The sequence below is a fragment of the Phalacrocorax carbo genome, chromosome 1 (assembly GCF_963921805.1).
Source record: "Phalacrocorax carbo chromosome 1, bPhaCar2.1, whole genome shotgun sequence".
NCBI classification, from domain to species: domain Eukaryota; kingdom Metazoa; phylum Chordata; class Aves; order Suliformes; family Phalacrocoracidae; genus Phalacrocorax; species Phalacrocorax carbo.
Genome location: NC_087513.1, coordinates 187,832,739 through 187,860,701, shown reverse-complemented (window position 1 = coordinate 187,860,701; position 27,963 = coordinate 187,832,739). Strand labels below are relative to the sequence as shown.

At 40.6% G+C, this 27,963-nt stretch overlaps 1 long non-coding RNA gene across 1 annotated transcript in view; it reads right to left on the bottom strand.

The window, feature by feature from the left end:
- Positions 1-264: 264 nt before the first annotated feature.
- Positions 265-27,963, bottom strand: part of LOC104050586 (uncharacterized) — an 88,380-nt gene continuing 60,681 nt past the window's right edge. Inside the window, exons 12-19 of the long non-coding RNA XR_010371148.1 lie at positions 27,211-27,304; positions 23,997-24,069; positions 15,911-23,425; positions 11,246-11,397; positions 8,096-8,242; positions 4,478-5,991; positions 2,016-2,155; positions 265-922 (exon numbers count right to left, since the gene is read on the bottom strand). This is a non-coding gene — a long non-coding RNA (uncharacterized LOC104050586). The remainder of the gene's footprint in view (positions 923-2,015; positions 2,156-4,477; positions 5,992-8,095; positions 8,243-11,245; positions 11,398-15,910; positions 23,426-23,996; positions 24,070-27,210; positions 27,305-27,963) is intronic.

Below are 27,963 nucleotides of genomic sequence, written 5' to 3'. Positions count from 1 at the left end.
ATAAAGTATAACAGTTTCCCCAAACTAAATTGTTCCTCAGTTAAATTTGACACAACTGCAAATATTAAAAAACGAATAGACAGATTAGCTCTAAAACTGCAATTATAATAAAAACTATGGGGGGTGGAAAGACTGTATACAATTTTAAAGTGTTTTCTGTAACTTTTAGAAATGAAGTAGTTTATTTAATGTTTACACATATGACTTAGATAATATTTACATAGTTCTATACTTACAGTCATTATTTTAATGATACATTTCATGTTTCATCATATAGATGTGTTATTTAATCCATATAAAACTGTAAACCTTTATGTTGCAGATAACAGACTTTAAATATAAGCACATCATCTTTTGAAAAGCATTTTTAAAAACATGTACCATCTCCCAGTTACAAATTCATGCTGCTTATTTTTAAAACCTGAATTCTGTAGCTAATTCCATAAATGAAACATTTGACTACACAAAATTCACTTTAGTCCCCTGGACTAACATCAATAAAAGGCATGTCTTTTCCCAATCTGGCTGGGGGAGCTTACTGGGGCTGGTAAAGTGTATAAAAAAATTACATCTGAGATGGTTCCGATAACTCAAGAGAGATTCTGTGGGCTTGGTCGCAGTTTCAGGGTGCTTAGGTTGTAGCTCTCCAAGGCTTCCTGTAACGCACATTCTTTCCCATTTCACAATCTTTCAATTAATTCCCAATCCATAAACTTTTATTACATGCTCTGGTATTTGGTAAAAATATTAAAAATGGCATTATACCCTTCTTAAGGGACAAACCGTTGCAAGTTCTCTCTAGGAGTCCTCCTCCACCTTCTTTCAGGCTCAGATTCCCTGTGATCAGTGAAATGAATGACATGAAAAGGGTACCTGTTTCTTGTTTCAAACAACTATTGCAGCCATGCCTTGGGGGTTCATCCTGAAAAAGATTGATAAAGACTTAAAAAAAAACAAAAAGTAGATGAAAACAGTTCTTCTGCTTCACTGGCAAATTATAAAATTAGTATGGTACACTACTAAATCAGATCTTATGATTGCTTTGTAAGTTGCTCTACATCATGCCTTTTTCTGTAACAATTTAATTTTTTTAAACTTCTGCAAAAGTAGTCCAAATTTCTATTGATCATAATGCTAGTGACTGATTAAAAAGAGCTCATGGGAAAGTGTTCTCTATTTATACAATCCTAATTAATGCCTGTGGTGAATTCTATCCTGAATCTGCTACCTTCCAACAGCTTTAATTTTATTTTAAGATGTGTTATACTTTTCCTACATATACAATTTTTTATATATAATACATACAATGAATTGTTCTTGTGATAAAAGAACAATTCAGTAATGTTCAACCCCACATTGTAAAATTAATATATAACTGCACTAACTAATATATTCAAGATTTTTAACTTCCCTGTGATTCAGTAGACCAACAAAAATGGACCTAAGTAACATAGATTTCTAACTGCCCATGTAATCACAGAATGGCAGGGGTTGGAAGGGACCCCTGGAGATCGTCTTGTCCAACCCCGCTGCTTCAGCAGGGACACCTAAAGCAGGGGGCACAGGATTGTGTCCAGGCGGGTTTTGAATGTTTCCCAGAGAAGGAGACTTCTACCTGGGCAGCCTGTGCCCCTGCTCTGCCACCCTCACAGGAAAGACGTTTTGCCTAAGGTTTAGGTGGAACTTCCTGTGTTCCAGCTTGTGCCCATCGCCCCTTGGCCTGTCATTGGGCACCACTGAAAAGAGTCCAGTCCCATCCTCTTGACACCCTCCCTTTAGATATTTATAAGCATTGACAAGATCCCCCCTCAGTCTTCTCTTCTCCAGGCTGAACAAACCCAGGTCTCTCAGCCTTTCCTCAAAAAAGAGATGCTCCGGTCCCCTGATCATTAATAATTAATGCAAGTATGTCTCTAATTCCCTCTATCTGAGTGCACTGATACCTGAAATTATCACTTTCTTTAGCAAAATTAGTTTGCTGCATCATGCCCGTGCAACTGAGGAATTAAGCTTACTTTTGCCACACTCCCAACAGTTTTGAACATCAGACCGCTACATTCCTGATGAGAAGCCCCAGATTTCTGGCCAGGACCTTTCGTGGTGCATACCCTCAGCAACAGCAGCTCCCAACTCACGCACAGGTTCAGCTCAGCCACTGTAATTCAAAACAGACTCATGATAGCATCCTGTTAAACACAATAACTCCACGCCTGTTAGATATGAAATTACTTTCCTGCCTCTATGTCTTGTTAAACTTAAATAAAACACCTTAGATGGAATTACTTTCACAGCTGTGCTATCTTTAATTTTGTTAAGCATTTGTAGAGGTATATTATCTTTTACAGCATTTATCTAAAGGGGAAATTCAGATGCCTAAAAGAAGGTACCTAATGCCTGCTGAAATACCCTGGGGTATCCAGGATATCTGTGCAGGGCTGGCAGATATGGTGTGGGACCTACAGGAGACCCACACCTTTGAACTGGCAGTGAGAGGCCAAGTGGGATGCCGAGGGGCTCTGAAATGACACGAGGTCTATGTTTAGGCACATGCATTTCTTCTAAAATTAATAAAATAAAACACTAAAATAAAAAAACCTAAACAAGATTTTATATTATTTCACTTTAGAAAAAAAAATGTGAAAACTCTGAAGAAATAATTTTGTCTAAATCCCATACGTTCCTATATAAAAACCTGTTGGGGATCATCACTGCTTGTTATCTAGGTCCTATAAAAATAAAGCGCATAATGAACTAGTGACATTCACAATACTTTTATACTTTCTAACTTCAAATTTTAGGATACCACTACATTTTCAAAGTTAAATACTTGAAAAGTCAGAAAACATTAATACCAGCTTCATGAAAACCCAAGACTACAGCTTTTAGCTATTTTAGAGTGACGATTTTAATTCTAAATATATATACTATTTTTTCTCATTCAGCAACCAAGTGCTTGATACTGTTCATGAGAAAAGCATTATGACATTCAAATAAAATCTTGAAAAATATATGGCTGCCTACAGTACAACTATTTTACATCACTTTGTTGCAATGACAAATTCTAAAAATGTAAAATTAATTCCCACTTTAACGCACTCCTCGCAGCTGAGCCTTGGAGCTTGTTCTTGTGTTTTTCCTCAGGCAAATTTCCCTTTGACTCCAGGAAGAGTTTTGGTGGAGCACCATATCACAGTAGCAAATGGTCCTCTGTAGTAGCACTTCTAGAAATGGCTGAGAAGATAAACCTGGCTAGACTAGCCAACTGGAAGGTAATGACGATGAAGATACAAGAAAGGCTGAGATGTATCAGATGAAGTATTTCTAGTAGGGCGCGGAAGCTGTTGCATTAATGTTGTAGGCAAGGCAATAACGAAGGATGCACACTTCTGCTTGCCTTTGTTTAAAAACATCAATTTAACTTAAAGTAATGCTGGGGGGGGGGGTGGGGGGTGGGAAATTAAGCTTCTGAAAGAAAACTATGCAAATTTTACTCGTTCAGTGTAGGACGCTCGGGCGCAAATTTCCCAGCTACACGCTGAGCCAAATGGTAGGGGAAAGGACTGCATGGGCCCCCACAACGCGCCCCCCTGCCCCTCCCCAGCCCACAGCCTGCTCCCGGGGAGAGCCAGCACCGGGTGAGAGGAGCCACCCTGGCAGGCTGTGCGTGGCACTTCGGCCCACAGCCTCACACCTCTGGCTTACTAAAATCGAGCCTGAAAGGGAGTGTCATTGATTTTCCTAATTACATCAGCATGGAGAAAAACCACAATAGAGGGGAAAAAATACTATTTAATGTAAAAGTACAATATAGACACAAGGGTCCAGGATAAATTTAGGCTGAAAGATAGAAAAAATATTTATGAGAGCTGTGGTGGGTTGGAACAAACTTCCAGTAGTATACAGGGTGGGCAAGACACCTTCTTCATGGATTTCATGGTAAATTTGTTATTAACAGCCAGAAGATGAGACTCAGTAGACCAGGAGCCCTCAGCAATGAACCAGCAGGGTCTTGGTTCTTTCTAATTCAGCCAGAGCCTTCTCACTGTGATTATGAGAAATCAAAAAGAATCGCTTCATATTAAAGGAGGCTGCAGCTAATCAGATTAACACTTAAAGGAAAACATAAATATTATAATAGACATCAAAATGATTATGTTATTATTTTCTGCTTGAGGCTCACTTATGGACTAGGATGTGAAATACTACTTTTGGTTACTTCACACTAAATCCCAAGAAATTCTACTGATTTCAGTTGCTTCAATGAGATTACTTCAAGTTTACCTTGAAATAAATGAGATTTGAATTCAACACCTTAATCCTATGTCTCCTTTGGGGGAACTAAAGCTGAAAGTCCATCATAAAGATTGGTGAATATCACTGATTTTGTAGTCATGGGGGTGAGTAAGCAGTGGTGAAGATGTCACAGAGAACAGTAAAAAGCAGAAGAGAGTTTTAACTAGACATTGGTTTGCCTTACCAATCGTCTCTCCTTTGTTGGTTATATGTCAGGATTACACGCTGCGCAGAGATTATTAAAAAATGCAGACCAGCCAACTTTCTCTTGGTTTATTTGGAGTAAAGTATCCTTCAAAAGCTATATTTTAAGCAAACTTTTTTTTCTTTCTTTGTCACAGCCAAATTCTCCAGTTCAGGAATTTACAATATTTTCCTTTTTCCAGAATGACACCTGCTGGTGGGAGAAGCATGGATGAATTGCAGATACTTTATAGCTTTGATCGTAGCTAACTTGACATATTCTCTGAGCATGCTCATCACCCGTGCCCAAGCAAACTACTGAAAATAAAGATTTGGTAACTGTGAAGGTGCTATAAGGAGGGTGTTGTAGAAGTAATATAGTTTTCCAATTTGCTTTTAATAAATCACCAAGCTACCTACTACTAAGACAATGCTTCAATGGTGTTTCAGTGTTGGACACTAGCACTATTTTGGGAAGCGCACAGCATTAATATGTCAGATTGAGGTGAAAACCAGAAGGAAACCCTCCCTATCCTGCGCAAAAAGCTGCTGTGCTGCTTCAAACCCTTGAGTGCGAGTAAAACCAGCTGCTAATGCAACTGTTGGTGCTTAACACCCTAAAAGATTAGCATCTCAAAGAGAAGCATTGTGCACATGTTCCTGACTCCTATAGGAGGACATAGCTTGGAGAGACGGAAAGCAAGTTGTACCTTTGCCAAAACTGTGACAAACACTCCTCAATACACCAGCCAGCATTAGGCTCTGTAACGGGCTTCCATATTCACAGCACCTCTGCTGCCTGGGTCTATTGGAGCAGCCTCTCCTCCAGCTAAACTGGAGCCAGACTTGAGCTTTTGATGCTTCCAAGACATTTGCAGCAATATTTCCAAAAGTGATTTCCAATGCTAAGAACACCCTCATTGGGAATACACAACTCCCTTTTTCTGAGATGCCAACTATCCACTGTCTTCTATAAAGGCAAGCTAAAGTGTAGGTGCTCAGGAGCCTGAAGAAAACCCTGAAGCTGGACTCTAAAATATCTAGAAATATGAATTATTGAAGCTACTCTGGGATTTTTTTGGACATTAACTTGTGGTAATTTTAATAAATCAGATTTTGAGAACTGTATGTTTTAAACATGACTTACGAAGAAATATTTGTGAAAAAATGCCCAGTTTTGAAGAAAACAGTATTATAAATTCAATTCAGAATTAGAATTCAGGGAATTCTTTTGAATTATTTACAAGAGCATAGGCAAATATACACTTTCAAATATGTTCCCCTTGGGTAAATTATTAGTTTATAGGTATTGCTATGGCACACCTCATTGCAACATCAGAAAGCAAACTTTCTTGTTGATTACAGTATTAGACTGCATTGGGCTGGTGTCGTGGTTTAGCCCCAGTCAGCAACTAAACACCACACAGGCTTGGCTTTTCATCCTGGATTTATCACTGGCTCCCTTTACGGCTTTCAGCAGATAACTTCACATCTCTTTTCCTTCAGTTCTCCCATCTGTGAAAAGAAGATAACATTACTTTGTTATCAAGGTTAAATGACTGATTTCCAAGGATTGTTTTTATTTTGGTAAATGCAAACACGTGAGAAGCGGGTACATTGCTGTAAACTCGCTGGTAAATATAAGACACATGAGACTGTTCCAACAGATAGTTTAGAGCTGGAGAGTTTCTTTAAACATATTTCTTGCCAAGTTGATCAAAGCTTCAGTTCTACCTATGGTTGTACATACATCTGTTTATAGAGTCCTTGTTTGTCACCCATATAATAAAAAGCTGGAACTTTATCATAACTTTGGTTTATCTTCCTTAACCTCCTTAACAAAGCAATGACTCCACAAAGTACTCCTCTACATCCCACTGCCTTCAGAGTGAGACCTCAGCCCAGGGTAAGCACTTTGCTGAGAACAGCAGAAGGCTGGAAGCAGAAAGACTGATATAATCCCCAAACCTGTGATAGCCTGGCCATCCCCAGAAGGTTTGAGCTAGCTGAAAAGTAGAGAGGAAATTGCAGAAAAGATGCTTGTGCAAATATGTTCTTACTTTTTGCTGCCAGGGCCTAAGGAGCTTTCCCTAAACAGGTTTTTGAGCAGCTTCCAGTTAGCTCAAGGAGTGTCTCCTTGAGCACACCATTACCAACAATTGACCGTGGCTGTCTCAGTTCTGTGCTAGAATCCAGCCAAATGATGCTTCTCATCCCAAAGTGATTGCACTGCTTTTCTTGTCAGATTAGAGGCCAGCTTCAGTTCTGAGCTCAGGTTACTGCTTACCCTTAAGCGGTCTTTCCAGTTTTTAATGCTACACAGGGCGAATTAAATGCGTGCGTGGGATAGAAACAGCCTGGAATTCAAATTAGCCTCTGCACAAGGATGAGAGCTCTGAATCTGGCCAAATTTTGTTGCTCTCTCCACTCTACTTATTGAACTCATGTGGCATGGAATAAACTTGGTGTTGGGATTGCTTTCATGTCCCACTCTTTTATTTCACCTAGAACATACTTAACTTCAACCTTTTAAGCCTTGCTAACCAAATTGTGAGATATGCATGACTGCCATAGATCCATCCCACTTCTTAATAGGCAGCTACCAGGAAACTGTAGCTACAATGTTTTTAAGCACTCTCATCACTTCTGGTAATGTGTTACCAGCATCATTTCCCATAGAAGTCCTCCCATCCCTTCCCCCACCGAACAGCATATGCCCTATGACGAGTCCCAGCTCATCCAAACTCCCTGAGCTGCTAAACCACGCTATGACCAAAAAGCTCCTCCTCAAAGGATTTCTGGCTTCAGCTGACCTCCTAGGGAACAGCCACAGGCTCTGCAGAAGTGATCTTTAACATCAAAGTTAAGCATTGCTTTAAACTGATCCACACAGAACAAGAAATAACCATATATCATTCCACGGTTTAATTTTCTCACTGGTTTTGCATGTGTAGCTTTTCCTCTGCCTGATAGACATGGGTTTTTACCTCCGGTAACGATCCTCCTCAAGCTTTGATTGATTCTGTACTTCAAAGATTACTTTCTTCTCCCCCCAAAATATGTCCTTACCTTTCTCTCTTTTGTCTCAGGTTTCTTTGTCTTACCCACATAATTTCTGTATTTGTAAGGGACTTTATCAGCATGTACCTTTTTGTCGTCTCTCTCAGAGAAATTCCTCTCCTTCCAACCACAGCCCTTTGCAGCCAAGTCGGAGGGAACTGCTTATCTCTAGGGCGCAATAACTTCTCTGGGTGCACAGACACTGTGCAGCCACTTCTCAGTGATCCAGTACTTGTCCCACAAGGATGAATACCAGATAACTTAGATTTTCTGAATGTCACTTACCCTATATTGGCCCTACGAGGTCTGGAAGGCCCAGGTTGGCAACTGGCGAAGCGTGCCCATTTCTTGAGCGCACTAAAGACCTGTGAGTGCTGGAAGTCCCTGGTGTGCACGGGGAGCACACGCAGGGGCAACACTGGGAAGTGAAATGCTGTGTGGGGAACCAGAGCTCCTGGAAACCTGAACAAACCCATCCATCTGCACTTCTGCTTGTAGGACAGGATCTGAATGCAGCCACGAGTACGTGCCACCCTCATCACACTTGAGAAAAGCTCACCATGCTCATTCCTGGGCAGACAGTCTCCATGCCTGGACCGCGGGGCAGCAGAGGAGGTGTACACCACTCCTTCCTTCAAGAATGGTTAGTGCTATACAGGACTTCGACCCCCAAACACGATACAGATCCAGAACCACAACAGTTCCCCTGCATAGAGGAAGTAAGAAGGTTCCTGAGTGATGTATATTTTTGTATTTCTATTTCTTGCATTGCCTAGTTTTGCCTTCTACACTGTTGCCCTTTCTCCAAGTTGTTTGTCATTTTACAATTTTACCCCAAACACCAGAACAACACTTATGGTTTTCCATTTAAAAACATATAGTTGCAGTCAAAATGTCACATATTTTAAACTCTGGTAAGGGCAAAACAGAAGAGAATCCACACTGCGTGTGCCTTCTGCATCTGCATAGGACTGCTAAGCACTGCAGACTGCACAGGATGTAGTGTCAGTCCATGGGGGAAAAAAAAAAGGATAACTACTTGACCCAAACTAGCAGGCAAACTTGATTAGAGAATTGCTGTTTCACTACTCTTCTCCTCCTCATGTCGCTCCTACTTCCCTATTTGCCTTCTCCTTCTCAGAGAAAAATATTTTCTGGGGACATCAACTCTGTTGCTGTACCATAGCAAATTCTTTACTGAGATCCAGAAAGGTTAGGTTTTACTAGATGCCACTTTTCTGGCAAATTGAAGTACCAGATTTGCATACCACATACAATGGGGTTTTTTCCAAAATTAATTATTTACTTTTTTTTTTCTATTTACAATATAGAAATTTATTTCCTTCAAGATCTGTTTTAAAGCTTTGCCCCAGTGAGGTCAGATTAATAGGCCTGCTCTTGTCTATGTGACTCTCTCCTCCCTTTTGTGTTTTTGTCACATGGTCCGTTTTCTCCTTATGAGACATTCAGACATACGGTTTCATATACCTGTTCTGCCTGAATTCTGGAACAACAGTTATCCCACCCCGCTGGATGGGAGCCCGTTAATTTTCCTGAGCTTTGCTCCCCTGTTGGTTGGTTAATTGCCACTTCCATCCCCTCAGTAATCCTCCAGACTTTGCCCTGTTTCTAGATCAACATCGGCTTTTCTAACACAGATTATAGTTCATCTTCACGGCACAGAGCCTTTCTCTTTCCCACATTTTTTCTAGATGAAGAACTTTTTGGTATTTATCTCAAGCTCCTTTCATTTGGTTTTACTTTATTCCTACATATCCTGCCTTCTAAGACACAATTTTCGTTGCTGATCTCTCCTTTTCCTCCCGTCCTTGCATTACCTACCAACACCTTTTCTGTGATGATTAGCCATTTTTTTTCTTTCTTTTGGGATATAAGTTCTAGGTAGCTTTCACATCTTAAACTTTAAAAACTCTACACCTCCTCCACATTTCAACCCCTTGGCTCTTCAATCCAGATTACTTCAGTAATTAATTCATGTAGTTTTTCAAACTTTTCCTCTTCAAAATCAGGATCCTTAACTACAGTTCTGTTTCTATTTATTCTTCTATGTAATATCAGCACAGTAGACTTGTGAGTACTTGTTTCAAAGTTTCTTTTATTTTTATTCTTCCACAGAAGCCATGGTGCTTGTCAAAACTAAGTCTAAAACAAGATTGGTTGAGAAGTCATTTGGTGAAGAAGTATTACATATACCATGTTTATAGGTACCTTGAGAAATAGGTCCCTACTTCTGCATGCCTTCCTCCAACTGACATCTAGGAAGTCTGAGTCTCCCATAAAGACATAATTTCCAGTCGTTATTTATTTCTCTAATTATGCTACAGAGACCTCTGTTCATGTCTAGAATGATAAAGATGGACTAAGGGCTACAGCAGCCATCTGGAATGATGTCTACAGTTCTCTTTTAACTAACTTTTCCCAAAGTAATTTTGACACAGACAAATTTTGCATTAGGGCAGCAATAAATACTAGTAATCACTTTTTTTTTTTCTGAGGGAGAATTTATGACACACTGTTTTTTTGAGAAAGCCAGTATGTGATATTTCCAGCTCACTCCTAAAGCCATTGCATGACTGGACAGCACAAATCCCAGGGCTGCTGGACTCCTGGCTGCCCTAACGCTGGGATACCTCAAAAAGGCAGCTGTCTGTGAATTGGGAAGCCTTGGGGCTGGGTAGCCTGAAGGGGCAGCAGCCTGAGGACTCAGGAGGCCTGGGGAGGGGGATCAGAAAGGTCTGATCCTCCACCAGCCTGGCAGGAGGTGAGGGGAGGAAGCCAGAGAGCTGCTAGCCCACCATGCTGACAAGGTGGGAGCTGGCTATGCTGGGCAGGGGGAGACTTGGGGAGGGGAGAAAACAGAATTTACTCCCTTCTAATTTTGGTGGTGTAGCTTTTATCCACCTTAAGAGGTGACTTTACCCACTTTGTTACTTACCACCATGCTGGTGGTCTGACCAACCTAGCAGAGACCCCAGGGTTGGCTGATGGGGGCGGTGGGCCGGGGCAGCAGCACCCCAGCTTGGCTGCCCTTGGGGCTTCTGTGGAGCTGATGCACCTTGGGGACAGCATCTTCACCCCACACAAGTGGCATTTTCCAACTGAGCATGGCGCCATCCAAAAACTTTCGGCAAGCTCTTGTCCGCAAGCGCGCTACCAGCTCCAGTTACCAACAAAATATTTAAATTTTTCACAAGCATTAAAAATGTGAAGCAAGACCAACATTTCAGCCACCAAATGAGTAATACCTCTGAAGCAGACTCAACAAGAAGCTCATGGGAATTTTTGTCTAGCTCTATTTACTACTACAAATTGCTTACCAGATCTAGCCTGTTCAGACTGCGGTGCTTTTTACACTAACAGAAAAAAAGCTAATTCTGGGAGTCTTTTTGTTGTTGTTGAGTACTCTCACTCACTTTCACTAACACAATACAAAAAATCATGCCTGGGATTACAACAGCAGGATGGAAACTTTCTACTACACTTCAGCGAACCTCAAGGTATGTGCTACAGATATTGTGTACATTTCCAGGAACCCTGTCAAAATTGATCATGTGAAAAAACCCAAGACAATTAGGAAGAAAACTACTTCATCAACTTCCTCCGTTACTCATACCATAGGGCAGATGTAAGGTCAAAACCAAAAGCGTAATTTTCAAAAGCCTTTTGAAAAATTGCCTGGATTTCCTACCTTGTCACCTCCATGAGCCACACCGAAAATTAGCAGTCCATGAGCTTTTGAGAGACAAAACACCACCTAAAGTAGCGACGTGATTCCGGATTAGGTCCGAACACTAAATTGTTTAATTCAAGGACAAACCACATTGTACTTTCCTTATGCATCTGCAAACAGAATAGGACATGACGAAACAGAAAACTCTCCTTGTGGTTTTGTGTATATCATCCTTGCCACTTTCATAATTAGAGGACATAGGCTACCATTAAAGTCAATTGCAAAGTTCCCATTGACTTCAGTAGATGTAAACCAGGCATTAATATTATGCTTTTCAGTTTTCTTGAGGTTTAAACACCTCATAAAATAAATTTACAGATGAACTAGTAAATGTACACTTACAAAGAAACCTCCTAAGGAGTCCCTGAAGCCATATTTTTAAATGCTGCTATTCATTCACTTTATATCAGACAGATTGATTAAGGGACTGTCAAACAAGGGTGCATAGATCAAGAACAGCAATAAGAAATGCTGAAAATATACTCCAGAAATATAATTCCAAAAATACCATTTGACATATTTGACAAAACAGACTTAGAAGAGGGGTTTATATTATGTGACATATTTCATGAGCTCAGAAAACCTTATCTATTTATTTATCTGCCTATCCATTTCACTGATCTGTAAATGAAAAAATGTACAGTATATGCAGCAAGTTTTTTTCCAGGAACCCTTTCAAAACCACTCACATAAAAATGCAAGACAAGCTAATTGAGAAAGAGAGAAAAAGTGAGGGGGGAGAGAGAGCCTAACTGATGAGAAGTCAGAAATACTACCATCCGGAGCTGACATTTTCTTCTATAGAGCTATGTGCCCATTGGGCATAATTTTTGATCTCACAGACTTTCCACATGTAAAACTCCAATTGACTTCAGTGCAAATGAATGAACTGCAGGATTTAATTAAGCCTGCTGAGGTTTGAAAAACAATCTCATATGCTGCCTGAACATTTCCATGAATTTCAGAGATTTTCAAGATAGTTTGCCTAATTCATTGCCAAATAATCATTTATAAATAATTACAAGTATAATGTGTAAATATAAATAGAAGGTGAACATTAAATGATAAACAGACATAAGGAACTAACAATTATCTAACCTGACTTGATGAAGGCTTTATTAAATGGAACGTCATACATGACATTATCAAAGAAAGAGTTGTGATTGATGGATGACATTTGCACAGTCACCTTGTTCCAGGTATTACTGGCACAAGCAGAAAGGCTCTTTTGGCAATTAATAACCACTTGGGAAATGGTTGCCCATTACCACACAGGAGTGCGGTAGAAGAGGCAGGGATACTGTCCAGCTCTCCAGAGCAGAATTCAACTACCTTAACCTGAAGACCTTGTCTTCTTTTTCTACCATGCCCTGCTTCATTCAGAAAATACCTTGCACCTTTCTCAACAAGTGAGCTACAGTTCTGCAGTTACCATCCACCAGTTCTCCTCAGTGCTGCTTCATCTCAGAGCAGATCCATGCTAGATACAGGGATGAAGCCATATGAGAAAAACCACACTGCAATCACACAACTAGAGTCAGCATTTCAAAGCAAACACACAGTGGAAGCCCACGGAGGATGCAGAGATCATTCTGATATTCTTAATTTTAGGATGCTTGTCCATATAGCTTGAATGTTATCTTAATGACATGTTTTGCATACACTTGTTCTTAAAAACAAACTAATAAAGGCTATTTCCTGATGTGCATCACACCCACAAAGACCCATCAACTAGGATAGTGCCTTCAGGCCCACACAGACTAATAGAGAAACAGACAGCGAAGAATCACAGAATCGCGGACTAACTTAGGTTGGAAAGGACCTCAGGAAGTCATGTGGTCCCAATCCCTGCTCAAAGCAGGACTAATTTCAAGATTAGATGTGGTTGCTCAGGGCCTTGTTGAGGTTGTTCAACTCTCTATGTGTATTCAGGCTAGTGGCAAAGAGAAACTATACTGGAGGCTTGCCAACAGCATACAAATGATAAAATTTGGGAGCCCTGAGCTGAAATCAGCTCAGGAGGGACAGGCTTCCTACTTCCAGTTCCACTGCATAGCATCACTGCAGCTCAAAGTAATGCCCAGGGACAATACGACACGGGTTGCCTCTGGTTTGGCCTCTAGTGCACCCAGCTAGTGACTGCTCAGTCACTCTGTGAGGACGGTGTGTGGAAAATCTGATCACGGGAAGGAGCTGTGCGAGGTGGAGAAGATGAAATCTCGGGAAATATTTGCTGTTAGGCTTTAGTAAATCTCTGTGGAATATTTGGTAACCATGTTTTTTCCATGTCTTGAAACGGTTGACCAAATTTGAAAGGCTTTGTGAGAATGGCAAAAGGCACATACCTGATTCAAAGGCAGAGAAAGGTCTGCCTTTGGTCCAAAACTTTTTAAAATACAGGGGTCAGATTTTTTTTTACATAAGCAGAAAAACATATTTTTTACTAGCTGCCTTCTTATAATTAATTCAATCACTTTTCAGTTCAAAAATTTTAAAAAAAGAAAAAACAAGAAGCTTTGGATTATTTGTATAAAAATAAATTTAGCCTAAATACATTAAGTTTGGCAAAGCTCTGGAAAAAAAAAATAAAAACAGTCTTATAACAGGAAGCGTTAGGAAACCTTCCTCATGGGCCAAGCTGCCCGTCCTGCCTATAATATTGTTTGTTAAGCATTTTGGAATCCATAGAAGTGAACAGAACCACATAACCGAAGCTGCTGGATTGCATTTCTCTACTCTCCATTTCTGCTGCGGTATCTTACTGTTAATTATTGTTATAAACCGCAGCTGGCTGGTGGGAGCACCAGTCAAGGATTCAAGTATGTTTTCCCCTGGAACTAAACTGCAGGAAAAGAAAAAATTCTGAATATGCATTGCATCAGGATTAAAGAGAAATTTTGAAGTTTGCTTCCAGAGAAAATGCCGGTGCATTCAAACCCTATTAATGTACAGGGGAGGGAGTGCCAAAGGACGAGAGCACTCCACAAATACAGCTGCAATTCCATGAAGTCAGAGCAAGCAGCTCCTTGCCCACAAGATGAGGTAAGTAAGGGATGTAGTGTAACAGCCCACATAACACGAACAGATCTTGCAGCTCTAACTATCTGGGCCATGAGGCCCCAAGACTAACAATATTAAACATATCATACGTATAGCTTTTGTATTCAGCTTGGATTTTATTTGTGGATTTTATCTGACAGTTCTAAATCCTGATTTTTTAAAAGTATTCTTTCTATCGTAATTATTATTAGGGGGTTGTTTTTTTTCTGACTTCCTGTATGCAACATCACTAGCTGGTAAGGGATAACTGACGAATTCTCCATCCTGTCGTACTCAGCAGAAAGTTTGCTACTGATTTCAGAGGAGCAAGATTTTCACCCCACGGGAAATCAAGGTAAATGGGAAATAATGCTCATTTCATCCAATTAAATAGTAAAGCTCACACGTTTTCAGGGCCTCAGTCCACAGACATTTCCTTTTTCTGTCAGAAAAATACAGTTGGGAGGATATGTAACATAAAGTACAAAAAAGGTGCTGTAACACAGAGTGAGACAAGGGGGCCAAAGCTGTAAATTCCTTCCATCGACATGGTAATCTGTATTTGTAAAAGGCCAATACTGAGCAGGCAGTGAAAACAGAAACGCATAACCACATCACATCGTTCCACTGCCAGAAACATTCATACTAATTTCCACCATCAAACACACAGTATGATTACTTAAAGGTTTTTTTAACCAATCCTACTTATAAAAACAAAATCCTCTAGATGGTATAACTTCACATTTTCATATTCTGTAACGTGAATATACATCAAATTGGCAACAATCTGTACCTTGTGTACAAGCCTCCTTCAGGGTCATTAACACGGAATCAACTCCTCGCAGTAAGTAAACACTTCTTTTTCTTGGTTTTTATGTTAAAAATTGAAAATTAATCTTGCAAGTCATTTTGAACCAGCAAAACAGGGTTGACAAAGCAAGCACTGTAGTCTGATATCTTTTATTAGGCCAACTTAGAGTTCAAAAATATGCAAGCCTCCTTGACCACACACAAGTTCATGTATGCAGAACTCCAGGCTGGACCCATAAAATGTATTAAACTACTTGCTTTGTCACTACAGATATATATATATAGTATATATGTATGTAATGTATATGCATACACATTTGAAAGGCTTCGGAATAAACTGTTCATTGATACAGGTTTAAAATAAGAACTCTGAAGGACTTCTGTGGGTTGGCATGTAATCTTGATATATATCACTGGGTTTAATAACGAAAATTTAGCAGCACACAAAACAGATCCTGCTTCAGATTTCTAATGAGGTCTAATTCCTATGAAAAAACTCATGACTCTTAGTAATAGCATTAGCAACCATAGGTTCTTTGCTGCTAATAATAATAACAGTGAGAATACCCAGCAAAGATATAGCACTGTGTTTCACATTAAGTGTTCTACAAGGAACAATACAGAGGGTTGCTAACCTTGTAATAGCTATGATACTTTGGGATGCTTTATGCAGGTAAGACCCACTCTGAATGAATACATCCCTTCTGCACAAGAATTCAAATGTTTCTAATGTTGCTATGCGTCCACGACAAAGTGTGTGCATAACCTGCTTACCTTTGCTTTTCCTCCCACAAGCATGCAAACAGATCACCATCCAGTTCTTCAGCAGCTCTCAGTCCACACGACAAGCCTTCGACTCGGGGAACAGCAGGGCCGGTTGTGGTAGCTACGAAGAACACGTGGAAGAATTACAGTAACAAAGGCAAACACTCTTCTTTCTTCAAGTTCTGGCACCTGTGAAACTCTGGATGTTTCCTAAGGAGTGCAGTCAGTCACACCAGTAAATGCGAGCTATTCATTGGAACAAAGACTGAAGAATCAGTGTCCTTCAAGCCTTTGTTCCACCAGCCCGAGTACTGCTTTGTATCAGCGATCGTGTGGTGTCTCTACAGCTCTCAGCTACTGGCACTCTGCCAGCACAGGCTGTGGCAGTACCTTGTGCTCTAGTTGTATATGCCTTGAGATAGGTTGGTTGGATCTAACCTGATAACATCAAATGTGGCTCTGATAAAGTCTGATAACTCATTTCGTATCTTCTTAGATTTGATCCTGAACTACAAAGGCTGTTTGAGACCAATAAGCATCACAGATCTACAGAAGAGCTTTGTCTGGCTAAGGCATTACGTTCAAGAAGGATCAACATTTTGATCCTTCTACAAGTGAACTGGGTCATGGGAAAAAATATTGGTAAGTGGATATACTGATAAATAAGAAATCTGAAACCACCCTTAGAATAAATTTAAGATGTGGCCTCAGTGTTATCCTATCCACCTGAAAATAATATGGAGGATTAGACATAAAAGATAGAACTTTATTTATCCCTGAGCTGAGGTAATGGCTACTAAAAATGTGGATTTCATTGACAGATGATTTAGTGAACATGATGACAGACGCTCAAACATGGCTCCATTAAAGATAAAAGCAACATGCTTAAATCTCATGAGGAGGGTTTTTTTCTTATTGGTAGAGAATGTATGTCAAGACCTTTAGAAACCTAGGAACCACATAATGAGAAAACAACAAAGGATCAGCACTCATAAGTGTCTGGCTGAAGTTTCCTCTAAATGGGCTTTGATAGATCATTTTTCCTGACAACAAAGACACCAGAAGGATTGTCTGGATTGTAGCTCCTCACTGCAACCTGTGATGAAAAATACTTCCTGTAGCCAAATGGAAAGCCGAGGAGAGGACTTCCTCCCTAGAAATGTGGTTTTTTGCACTTCAATATCATCTGAGAACATCAACAGCAATCAGGGGCAGAAGGAGGATATATAGTATCAGACAAAAATATTGGGACATTCCTTAAAGATTACAGTTTTATCAGTGACTGGGAAGATACCAAAGATCTAAGAACTAAAATGAGTTTTGCTTTTGCTTCTGAGAGTTGAACTTCCACTGCCTGTTGCAGTGCCAGATGCAATGCACTGGCTCACTCAGCCTCAGTCTTTTGTGCCCTTTTCTTGCTTGGTATCAATGAGGAGGACTGAAAAGCTAGCTAAGGGCTGTCCTCCCTTTCTCTGTAGGCCTCTGTGACAGCAGTCTGCTGCTACAGTACTGGTCTTCTGGAAACACTGGTCTTGCATGCAGCTGGTGACAGTGGGTGGCCTCAGCCCCCTCATTAACAGGACACTAGAGGAGAGGAACAGATAATTCTCGCATGTGGTTCTTCTCATCATAAAGGAAATGCCAAAAACAGGTCAGATGAATAATTCCCCAGAATTACATATTCCCCTCCATTAACCATAAATGTTACCTAAGATGACATGGTTAGATACAAACCTCCATATTGCAGACCTCTACATTTAGATTAGAAGAATCCCACCCTAGACATCTGCATTTCAGAAGAAGAAAACATCGGTGCCTTATGGTGCAGAAGCACCTAGGAGGTGATACTATCATCATGGTCTTCCACATTACAAAGACTAACAGTTTTGACACCCAAGTCTTCTCTGGGCATTCACAATGAATGGCAAACTGCACAGCTGCAAGGAGTGTGGCCTATTTCTCAAGAGCCGAACATAGATTATGGCCACCATGTCATAGTTCTTTCACATATGGCTTAAAGCCTGGGAATTTCATAAAGCTGACTATTAAAAGAAATGGCACACATATTAACTACTATTTTATTTATTTGCCAACAAACACAGAGAAACACCTACTGTTAAAAAAAAAAAAAAAAAGCAACTGTGAAGTACGGTAGTAACAAATTATCCCTAACTATCCAAGCAAACACTAGGACTGATGCACTTCTCTGCCAAGGAGCCAAAAGGCAGGGATTTGCAGAGTTTGGGGCTGCTTTTCACCCTTGGATGGAGTCCTGTGCAGAGAAAGTATATGCTCTGTGATTTAACAGATTCAGAGAAAAATAAGCTTTTCATCTTGCTTTGTAACAAGTTTCCTCCATAATATTTTCATAATTAAAAACTAGGAGTAGGCAGGTGAGAGGCAGAGCTGTTCCATGTGAACAAAAAGATGAGAAAGGAAGGCGTAATTGGGGCTCCTACTTCCAGTTCCTACTGTACAAGCTATAAAATTGCTATAATGTCTTTCCTGGAGAGCTTTATTATATTATTTCATATTGTCTTCCAAGCTAGAGTAGGCCTACAGACCTCCCTTGATATGTTTACACTGAATTAACATTAGTTAATGATGAAGGGTACAACGAATGTCAGCTGACCAAATGTAGATATCTGCGTAACAGTGAGATGAATTGTCTCTAAGCACCACTGATTGTACTGACTAGTTCAACTACAAAGAGCATTTAGACACCCAACTCACATGTCGACACCTACCCCAAAGGTAAGCATCTAAAATCTCTCCCAGGCCTCAAAACTTTCACTGGTAGATAGGTGAATATTCCAGACTAGCTTAGCAGTGAACTAAATGATATTAACAAAATGGAGAAATGGTCTGAAAAGAATAGGAGGCAATTCTACTGAGATGAGAATAAAGCTCTACACTTAGGCAGCACATGAAGCATGGGGGATGATAGGCTAAGGAGCAGCTCTGAGAAAAATACCCTAGGATTATAGCTGAATAAACTGCAGATTAACCAACAGTGTCATTTTGTTATGAAAAAAAGCAGTCGTAATATGAGGGAATGTACACCTGACAAGGCACACAAAGGAATCTTTCCATTCTATTTGGCACAGGTTACATCGCATGCACTTTTGGGCACTGCATGTCAGGAAAGATGGAAAATAAAAGTAAAGCTAGAAGAATGGTGGAGGGCAGTTTTCTAAAATGATTGAACAGTGGAGTGAACCATCTTGAGAGATTCTGAAATCTCCATTCGTGGAGGTTTTGGAAATCAGGTTAGTCAAGTATCCTTTAAGGAGAACACAGGTATATTTAATTCTGCTCTGATCAGTGGGAAGGAGTGGATGACCTCACTGATAGAAAGATCTGCAAAAATAAAACTTGCCTTTGACTACAAGAGTGTGCCATATCCAGAATTAGGATACACTGACTTACCTCATTCTTTTAAATAACACCACCCAGTAATATTGACCTATTTTTAAGACAAAAACATTCTCTTTTAAATAGATACATTTTAAAAATAGATCATAGAATCACAGAAAAGTTTGGGTTGGAAGGGACCTTTAAAGATCATCTAATCCAACCTCCCTGCCATGGGCAGGGACACCTTTCACTAGACCAGGTTGCTCATAGCTCCATCCAACCTGACCTTGAACACTTCCAGGGATGAAGCATCCACAATCTCTGGGCAACCTGTTCTACTGCCTCACATCCTCATCATAAAAAGTTTCTTCCTTATGTCCAATCTAAACACATCCTCTTTCAGTTTAAAATTGTCACCTCTTGTCCTGTCACTATAGGCCTAAGTGAAAAGTCTCTCTGCCTTTTACAGGCCCCCTTTGTATATTGAAAGGCTGCAATAAGGTCTCTCTGGAGCCTTTTCTTCTCCAGGATGAACAACCCCAACTCTCTCAGCCTGTCCCCATAGGAGAGGTGCTCCAGCCCTCGGATCATTTTTGTGGCCCTCCTCTGGACCCACTCCAACAGGTCCATGTCTCTCCTGTGCTGAGGACCCCAGAGCTGGGTACAGTGCTTCAGGTGGGGTCTCATGAGAGCGGAGTAGAGGGGCAGAATCAACTCCCTTGACCTGCTGGCCACGCTTCTTTTGATGCAGGCCAGGATACAGTTGGCTTTCTGGACTGCAGGCGCACATTGTCATCTTGTGTCCAATTTTTCATCCACCAATATCCCAAAGTCCTTCTTCGCAGGGCTGCTCTCAATCCCTTCATCCCCCAGCCTGTATTGATACTGGGGATTGTCCCAACCCATGTGCAGGACCTTGCGCTTGGCCTTGTTGAACCTCAAGAGGTGTGCAGGGGCCCACTCCTCAAGTCTGTCAAGGTCCCTATGGATGGCATCCTTTTCCTCTAGTGAATCAGTTGCACTGCTCAGCTTGGTGTCATCTACAAACTTTCTGAGGGTGCACTCAACCCACAGTCTATGTCATTGATTAAGATATTAAATAATATTGGTCCCAGTACAGACTGCTTGAGAGACACTACTCATTACTGGTTTCTGCTTGGACATTGAGCCATTGACTCCAACTCTTCAGACATGGCCATCCAGTCCACTCCTTATCCCTCTAACAGTCCATCCATCACACCTGTATCTCTCCAATTTAGAGGTAAGAATGTTGTGGGGAATCATATCACAGGACTTACAGAAGTCCAGGTAGATGACAGCCGTAGCTCTTCCCTTGTCCACTGATGCAACCACTCCATGGCACAAGGCCACTGAATTAGTCAGGCACGATTTGCCCTTGGTGAAGCCATGCTGGATCTCTCTCATCACCTCCCTGTCTTCCATGTGTTTTAATATATCCTCCAGGAGGATCCGCTCCATGATCTTACTGAGCACAGAGCTGAGCCTGACTTGTCAGTAGTTACCAGCATCCTCTTTTTTACCCTCTTGAAAAATGGACATGGAATTTCCTTTTTTCCAGTCACAGGGGACTTTGCCTAACTGCCACGATTTTTCTAAGATGATGGAGAGTGGCTTGGCAACATCAGCCCTCAGGACCCTGGTGTGCAGCTCTTCGGATCCCATTGACTTATATATGGTCAGGTTCCTCAGGCGGTCTTGAACCTGATCTTCACTTACAATGGAAGGGACTTCATCCCTCCAGTCCCTGCTTTGAAGTTCACGGGCTTAAGAGATGTAGGAAGAGAGATTACCATTGAAAACTGAGGAAAAAAAATTGCTGAGTAGCTCAGCCTTCTCCATGTCGGTTGTCGCTAGTGCTCCTGTGTTATTTATCAGAGGAGGGGGGAGGGGACCACTTGCAAATTAAAAAAAGTGCATAACTACATTTTTAGTGAATCTGTAAATACCAACTGAGGAATGTCATCATTTTAATGTATAAAAAGCAGTCTTGCATTTACAGCCACATTAATTACTTAGTATAGTAAATATATGCATATTACATAGCAAAGAGTGATACAAAACTGTGCATGCAATTTCATGCAGTATTTTTGTATCTTTTTAAATTGCCTGTAAATTCCCAGAAACAAAGGTACCAAAGAAAACTTGAAAGCATGCAGCGGTATCATCTCTGTCATATGTAAAGATCGCTTTTTCTTCAGTGAATTCCCTGCAGAATAGTGTTAACACAGACCGAGAAGTATGATCTCATTCTTCAACCTTTTCAAAACAGATGGATTGGGGGATTACCATGAAAACGGCAACTTCATAATCTTCTAATGTGGTTCAGAAATTATGCCAATCATTTGCTCTGAATTAAGGCAATTTTCTGACATTATATTTCAATTACTTTGTGTCCAGGGTCAAAAAAATACCTTGTAATTTGTTCTAGATGGCCCAAGCATGTGCAGATCACTTCCATGGGGTCTTATGGCAATACTAAGGAGCATTCCAGCAAAGCAATGCTTGGGAGGAAGAGAAACATAAACGCGGCAATTAACATTTTACACCCAAGTGTTGTTTTACATCTGTGTGGGCTTCACCTGTCTATGCCTGTTCCTTTCTGCAATTAATTGTCGTTACTGTTATCTATTTCTTACGAGTTTTCACCAAGTTTTAGTACTCACTTGAATTTCCCAATTCAGCTCCAGGACAGTCTTATCTGCATCATAGAACTCTGGGGGGAAAGTCTAGTGTAAATGGTGTGTCTCATGCTCTGCATACTGCTATAGTTGGATACATACAATGGCTCTTCCCTGTGCCTTGGGAAAACCCCCTTGAAAATTGTTGTTCAGCATACTCGGCTTTATTTACCAAGCCTAAAAGAGTAGTCACACATGCCAGCAGACTTTAATATTCGTGACCTTATAAATTAACAAGGTCATCAGATCTATCAGATTACAGTAAAATCCCCCTGCCGTTTTTGGCTTCTATAACCCCTCCAGTAGCAACATAGAAGCCAGTGGCTCTGGGTCAGGCACTGTCTTCTGGAACTCCATCAGTGACACTCACCATCCGGATCCACAGATATTCTAGCACAGATGGTTTAGCTCTGTTATCAGGTCAAAGACATGTTCAGGATTTGTCTAAACAAGGTGCTTTGAGAAAATTAATCTGGAACAACCAAGTGAAGTTGGATTTAAACTCTGAATAAGTATCTGCACAGGCGCTTAACACTACTTAGTAAATCTGCATTAGAAATCTATTGAGATTAACTTCTATGTCTCACAGATAGGGCTTTTTGATGACAAGAACTCTGACAGTGGCAATTTCTTAATAGGAACTCCCCAATGTGAGCCATAAAGCCTTCCTTCCTCTTAAGATTTTCTCAGGACTCAGAGAGGCTCTATCTAAACCTGCAATTCTTAGCTAGGCAACAAGAGGAATGATGGCAGTTATAAGAGAAGTCATATGTCCAGCAGATAAAAAGCTCATTATTATATATGGGCTTATAACAGGAAGCATTTGGATACTGTACATTTAAATAGTGCCCTGCCGATAATCAAGCTTTCCTAAAATCCAGATCAATGGGACATTCCCAATATGGAGATTTTGCCTCCACGAATAGAGACCAGAAGTGACTCGTTATGCTCCTGACACAAAAAGCAAAAATTGCATAACTTAACATCAGACATCTAAAATACAGATGTCTACTTCTGACCTGTCAGACCATGCTCTACATAAGTGGGCATTTCTGGGTGCGACTCCTCTCTAAAACAGATTAGGTGAATTGTATACTCAAAGTACCTACTCCTCTCTTCTGACTACAAAGTGTGATGTGACATGGTGTACACTGTACACCTCTAAATATAAATTATACTAATGTATATCAATTCCCTAACATTTTTTCATCTTGTCATGCCCTGCTGAGGATGACCAAGTGAATGACTGTAGGTTTCAGACCTCTGGCTGCATGTTGCATTTCCCCTGCCCCTGTGCAGGACATTTTCAGTGCACTTTCATCACATATCTGAAAAAAAGTCATATTTTCATAGTTTATTTTTCTTTTGGTGTGTTCCAGGGATCCAACTCTTTTCTTTTTCTTTTGCTACAAATAGCATCTGAATGTCACTTGGCTCAAACACCAGGGTCTCAAGATACCACGCTCACCTGTAGTAAAGACAGATGGAAAAAGGCTCTAGGGCAGTGTCGCACATCAGGTTGCTCTAGCAGCCCCACTGCCCAGACTGACACCACATGAACCCTGACAGATGTACTTCAGCTTGTGAGCCCCACTTCTTCAGTTTGATTTCAGTGAGGTTGGTGCCTCCCCTCATAGGCAGCACCTTCACTTGAGGCCGTAGTTAGGGAACTCTTGCTCCAGGACTCATAAAGGCTTGAATTAAGGATATATATTCTTTTCTGGATAAGACTAGGTGGTGACATACTAATCTAGTTTCCTTCTGCAACAGGATAACAGATGGGAGAAGCAGGAGGTGTCATATCTTGACTGTTTTTGACACTGACATGTATTATTCTTCTACCTAAGACAGTTTAGAGGAAACTAGTATAGGATGAGTACAAACTGGCTGGGAAGTCATTCACTAGAAGCATTTATCAATGGTTAGTTACTGAAATGGAAGGATGTTCAGAGTGGGATTCCCCAGGAATCTGTGCTAAATTTGGGACTTCTCAGTGTTTCCATTAACAACCTGAATGAGGGAAGATAAAATATGCTTACCCATTACTGCAGATAATCCCATGCTAATAGAGGCTGCCAGCTCACTGGAAGATAGGACTGAAATTCCAATTATCTTGACAAATTGGAGAAATGGTCTTAAAAATAGGTAGCAAATCAATACGGACATATGCAAAGTCCTGCACTTTTGCACTGCACAAATACAGGCTAGGCAAGAATTGGTAGGACAGCAGCCCCATAGAAAGGAGTTAGGGGAGCACAGACAGGATATAATCAACTGTGCTGCTGCAATTAAAAGCAAACCCCACAGTGGGACACATAAAGAGTAAGCCAGCCTTTAGGAGATGTGAGCTGTCTGCTCCCTCAGTAGTGGTAAGCTCTTAGATGGAATACTGAGTCTAGTCTGAGATATGGCAAAAGAGAAATTGGACAGAATCTCTTCAGAAAAGAGAGATAAGAATTGTCAGAGGTCAAAAAAAATTACACCTATGAAGAAAAGGCAAGAGGACTGGTGTGATTTAGTCTCCAGATAACTACAGAAAACACACCACGAAAAGACTTCCAACATGAAGGACGGTTAAACACTGGCACAGATTGCATAAGGGGTGTGTGAAATCTCCACCCCTGGATGTCTTTAGGAACAGGCTAGACAAACGGAAAAGACAGAGGGATAGCAGGTCATCAGGGCATAGGGAGAGGCTCGATGATCTCTGAGGTCCCTTCTAACACTGTTTTCTAGGATACAGTCACTCTGCATCTTCTAAACTTTTTGTTGTGAGTAGTGGTGTTTAGAGCAATTGTGCAAAGAGCAGCATTTCTCATTCAGCATCCTTGGAGCTGAATGAACCTGAGCTTTTTACTTGTTACAAATTCAGTAAGTCCGCTAGTTCTCAGAGTTCACTGCACTAAAGCTAAGGCAGTTAGACAGCCTGCTTTTATAATGCTTTCATTGAATAAATTTGCAAGGCTGCTACCTAGAGTCTACATTATTGCTCAGCACCACTTCGTTAATTTGGAATCCAGATCTGGTGACTGATTTAGGAAAACAGTTCAGCTAATCCCTAGTGAATAGAAATCCTCAGCCTAAGATTGTATGGCTCACCAGATTCCCACACGTGCAAATGCAGCAGCTGCATTGCAAAGGGAAGTTAAAATATCAAGCACAAACTTTAGGGGGGTTTCATAAAACGTGCTTATTTTCTTTCCTCGGAGATGTAGGGCTCCAAAAGGAAGGAGTAGAGACAATCACAAACTTTGCCAGTAGACAACTTTTGTAGTAGGGTGGCCAGTGCATGCATGTATTCCAGAAAGTTCTTTGAGGGCAGCAATTCTGGCAGGAGAATGTTCAGAGCTACTGTTAAAAAATCTAATTCTGCTAATTAGCCTTGTCTTGTTTCTTCAGTCAGCCGACAAAATTAGCATGCATACCCATGTGATATCAATAACCTGTATATTTCAAACTATTTCCACATAATTGCCTTCTGCATGATAAAACACATTCAGGCAGACTACTATGAATTATAATTCCTCAGTGAGACCTTCTGGGAAGGCATTTGTTGTTATGGGAAGGCCCCTGTGCAGATTGCTTCCTGACTGATAGGAAGCCCTCGACTGACCCACAATCTGTTGAGCTTTGGGAGACCACTCAAGGCCTATTTCTTCACTCAAACTTGGCATGAGGTGGGCAAGCAGCTGATTTTCCTTAGATGTTGAGATAGGCCAGTCAGTCAGAGGTATGTCACATACTGTACCTGCTCCTGCAGTAGCCATGCAAATTTAGAAATAAATTAATAAATGTAATGAAAGTAACTATTTTAATTATGACAACAATTAAAAGTAATTTCTTCCCAAAATTATTATAAAGACATAATAACTGTACTCAGGTAAGTCCTTCTGAGTGGCACTTCATTAGTGAATGGTTCTAGTGCAGCTGAAACTAGTTCCTCCTGAAGACAAGCACAAAACTCCCACCTTCCCATGCTCGTGAGAATATCCCTAGACCACGATTCTTTCTATTGCCATATTATTTACAACATAAGTTTTGAGAGCATTATGTAAGCTGCCCAGTTGTCTATTGATTTATATATGACCCTGGATATCTCAGACCCATGCCTCCCTCTTCTTATTCTTGCTGTGCCCTCCCACCCCACTTTTTTTCACTTTCTCTCTCCATAGTTTCTTCCACTGTTTCTGAGATTTCTTCTTTTTCCTTCCAAATGAAGTTGTGCAGGATAAACCTTGGAGGCTCTGAGTACCTTTTTAACAGACTGACGCCTCTCTCCTGTTCTAAAACACTCTCACCTCCTGCCAATTACAAAATGGACCCCAGTACTCTAATAGTGCAGTGCAGGACACTAGACCAGAACAGCTGAAATTCCTTCATTAGAAGGAGGATATTCTTGTCCAGGGTTACCTTCTAGTAAATGTACATTTACAGATGCAATGAGAGATCTTTGACATAATGCCTAAGAAAAAAAAAAGAGACTCAAAATCCAAAGCTACTCGGACACTTACCTCCTGCTACCCAACAAAAAAATATTTAAGCAGGAGTCAGATGTCCAAGGATCCCAGATGCCATTTGAGGATCCAGACTTACGGTCCCATCTGAGCTACTCAAGCACCAAATAATTCAAGATGTTCTCAGATGGCTGAGAGTCTCATGTGGAAAGCTTTGCCGAAGTTTCTGAACTAAACATAATTCCGGGCAGTGAATTAGGTGTTGCTGGTCTGTTTCCTGAGATCTGCATCAGATGCAGCTGATGTGTAAGAGAAATGGTTGTGCGTTACATGTGGAAAGCAAGGGTCTACACAAACGTGTGTTGATTTAGTTAACTTAGCTACAGTCTTTGTGGTGCCACATGTAGTTGAGCCACTCACTTGAGCTGTAATGAAAGGCAAGCTGCATTTACTAAAGTAACTATTTTGTGATGAGCAAAAACTTTCTGAATATCATTTTACACCGACATGCTTTCAATAACTGAGAAGACTTCCTTTTCATATAACATCTTGTAATTTTTATCCATCTTGCTTACATCCTTAGGCCATCGTAGCTATGACATGACTATCACATTTTATAAGCATGCTACAACCCTCCATAATCACTGTATGTCAGTATACGGAATTACTATAATGAGTTAGGCGGTTTCTGGACTCCCCAAAAATGATCTTACCAAAGTAAGCTTATAAGCTGAGTAGGCAACATACAAACAAGAGCAGGGTGTAACAACTGATTAAAAAAAAATTATTTAAAAAATACCTATTATCATGAAGAAATTATAATCCTGAGGACATATTCTTCTCCTTCAGATGTTTTCCCCAACACCCTTTTGTTTCTTTATGGGGAAGAATGACTGCAGTATAAGGAAAAAGAGACATTACTGGTACAGTACCTGTAAGATAGATGTTACCATACCCAGACTCGAGGGACCTAGCCTGTAAGGTGGGATACAAAGTTCCAAACCAAGTGTTTCAATGTGCTGCGAAATATGTGAGAAAATCTGGACTCTCAGAAGAGTGACAAATACGTAGTTGCACACGAAGTCACGTAGAGGTAGGTGATACAACAGGCCAAGCACGTGAAGCTTCTGAAATCTCATTTCTCTCTAGACTTTGTATACCTTGAAGCAATGACCCAAAACGAGTTTGAATGCTAGGCTGGAACCTAGGCTTGTCCTTAAGCGCTGAGCATTGCTACCAAAGGAAGCACTTCAGCAGGAGCAGCACTATTACATTCGCACATTGCAAACCTCCCTGGCTACAAACACATACGTTGCATTACCCAAACTACTTCCATTTCTATCTATGCAGATGTATATTACAGCTATCGAACAAAGTTTTCCCATACATCAGCCCTTTAGAACACTAATCATTTTGGTTACTCTTCCCTGAACTCCCTCTAGAGCATTTATTAATTTATGACTGAGAAGCAATATTAATTAGTCTATTAAAACAAGGAAATATACATTCAGATGTATGCAAAGAAACATTTTTTTTCTGTGTTTACTCTTAA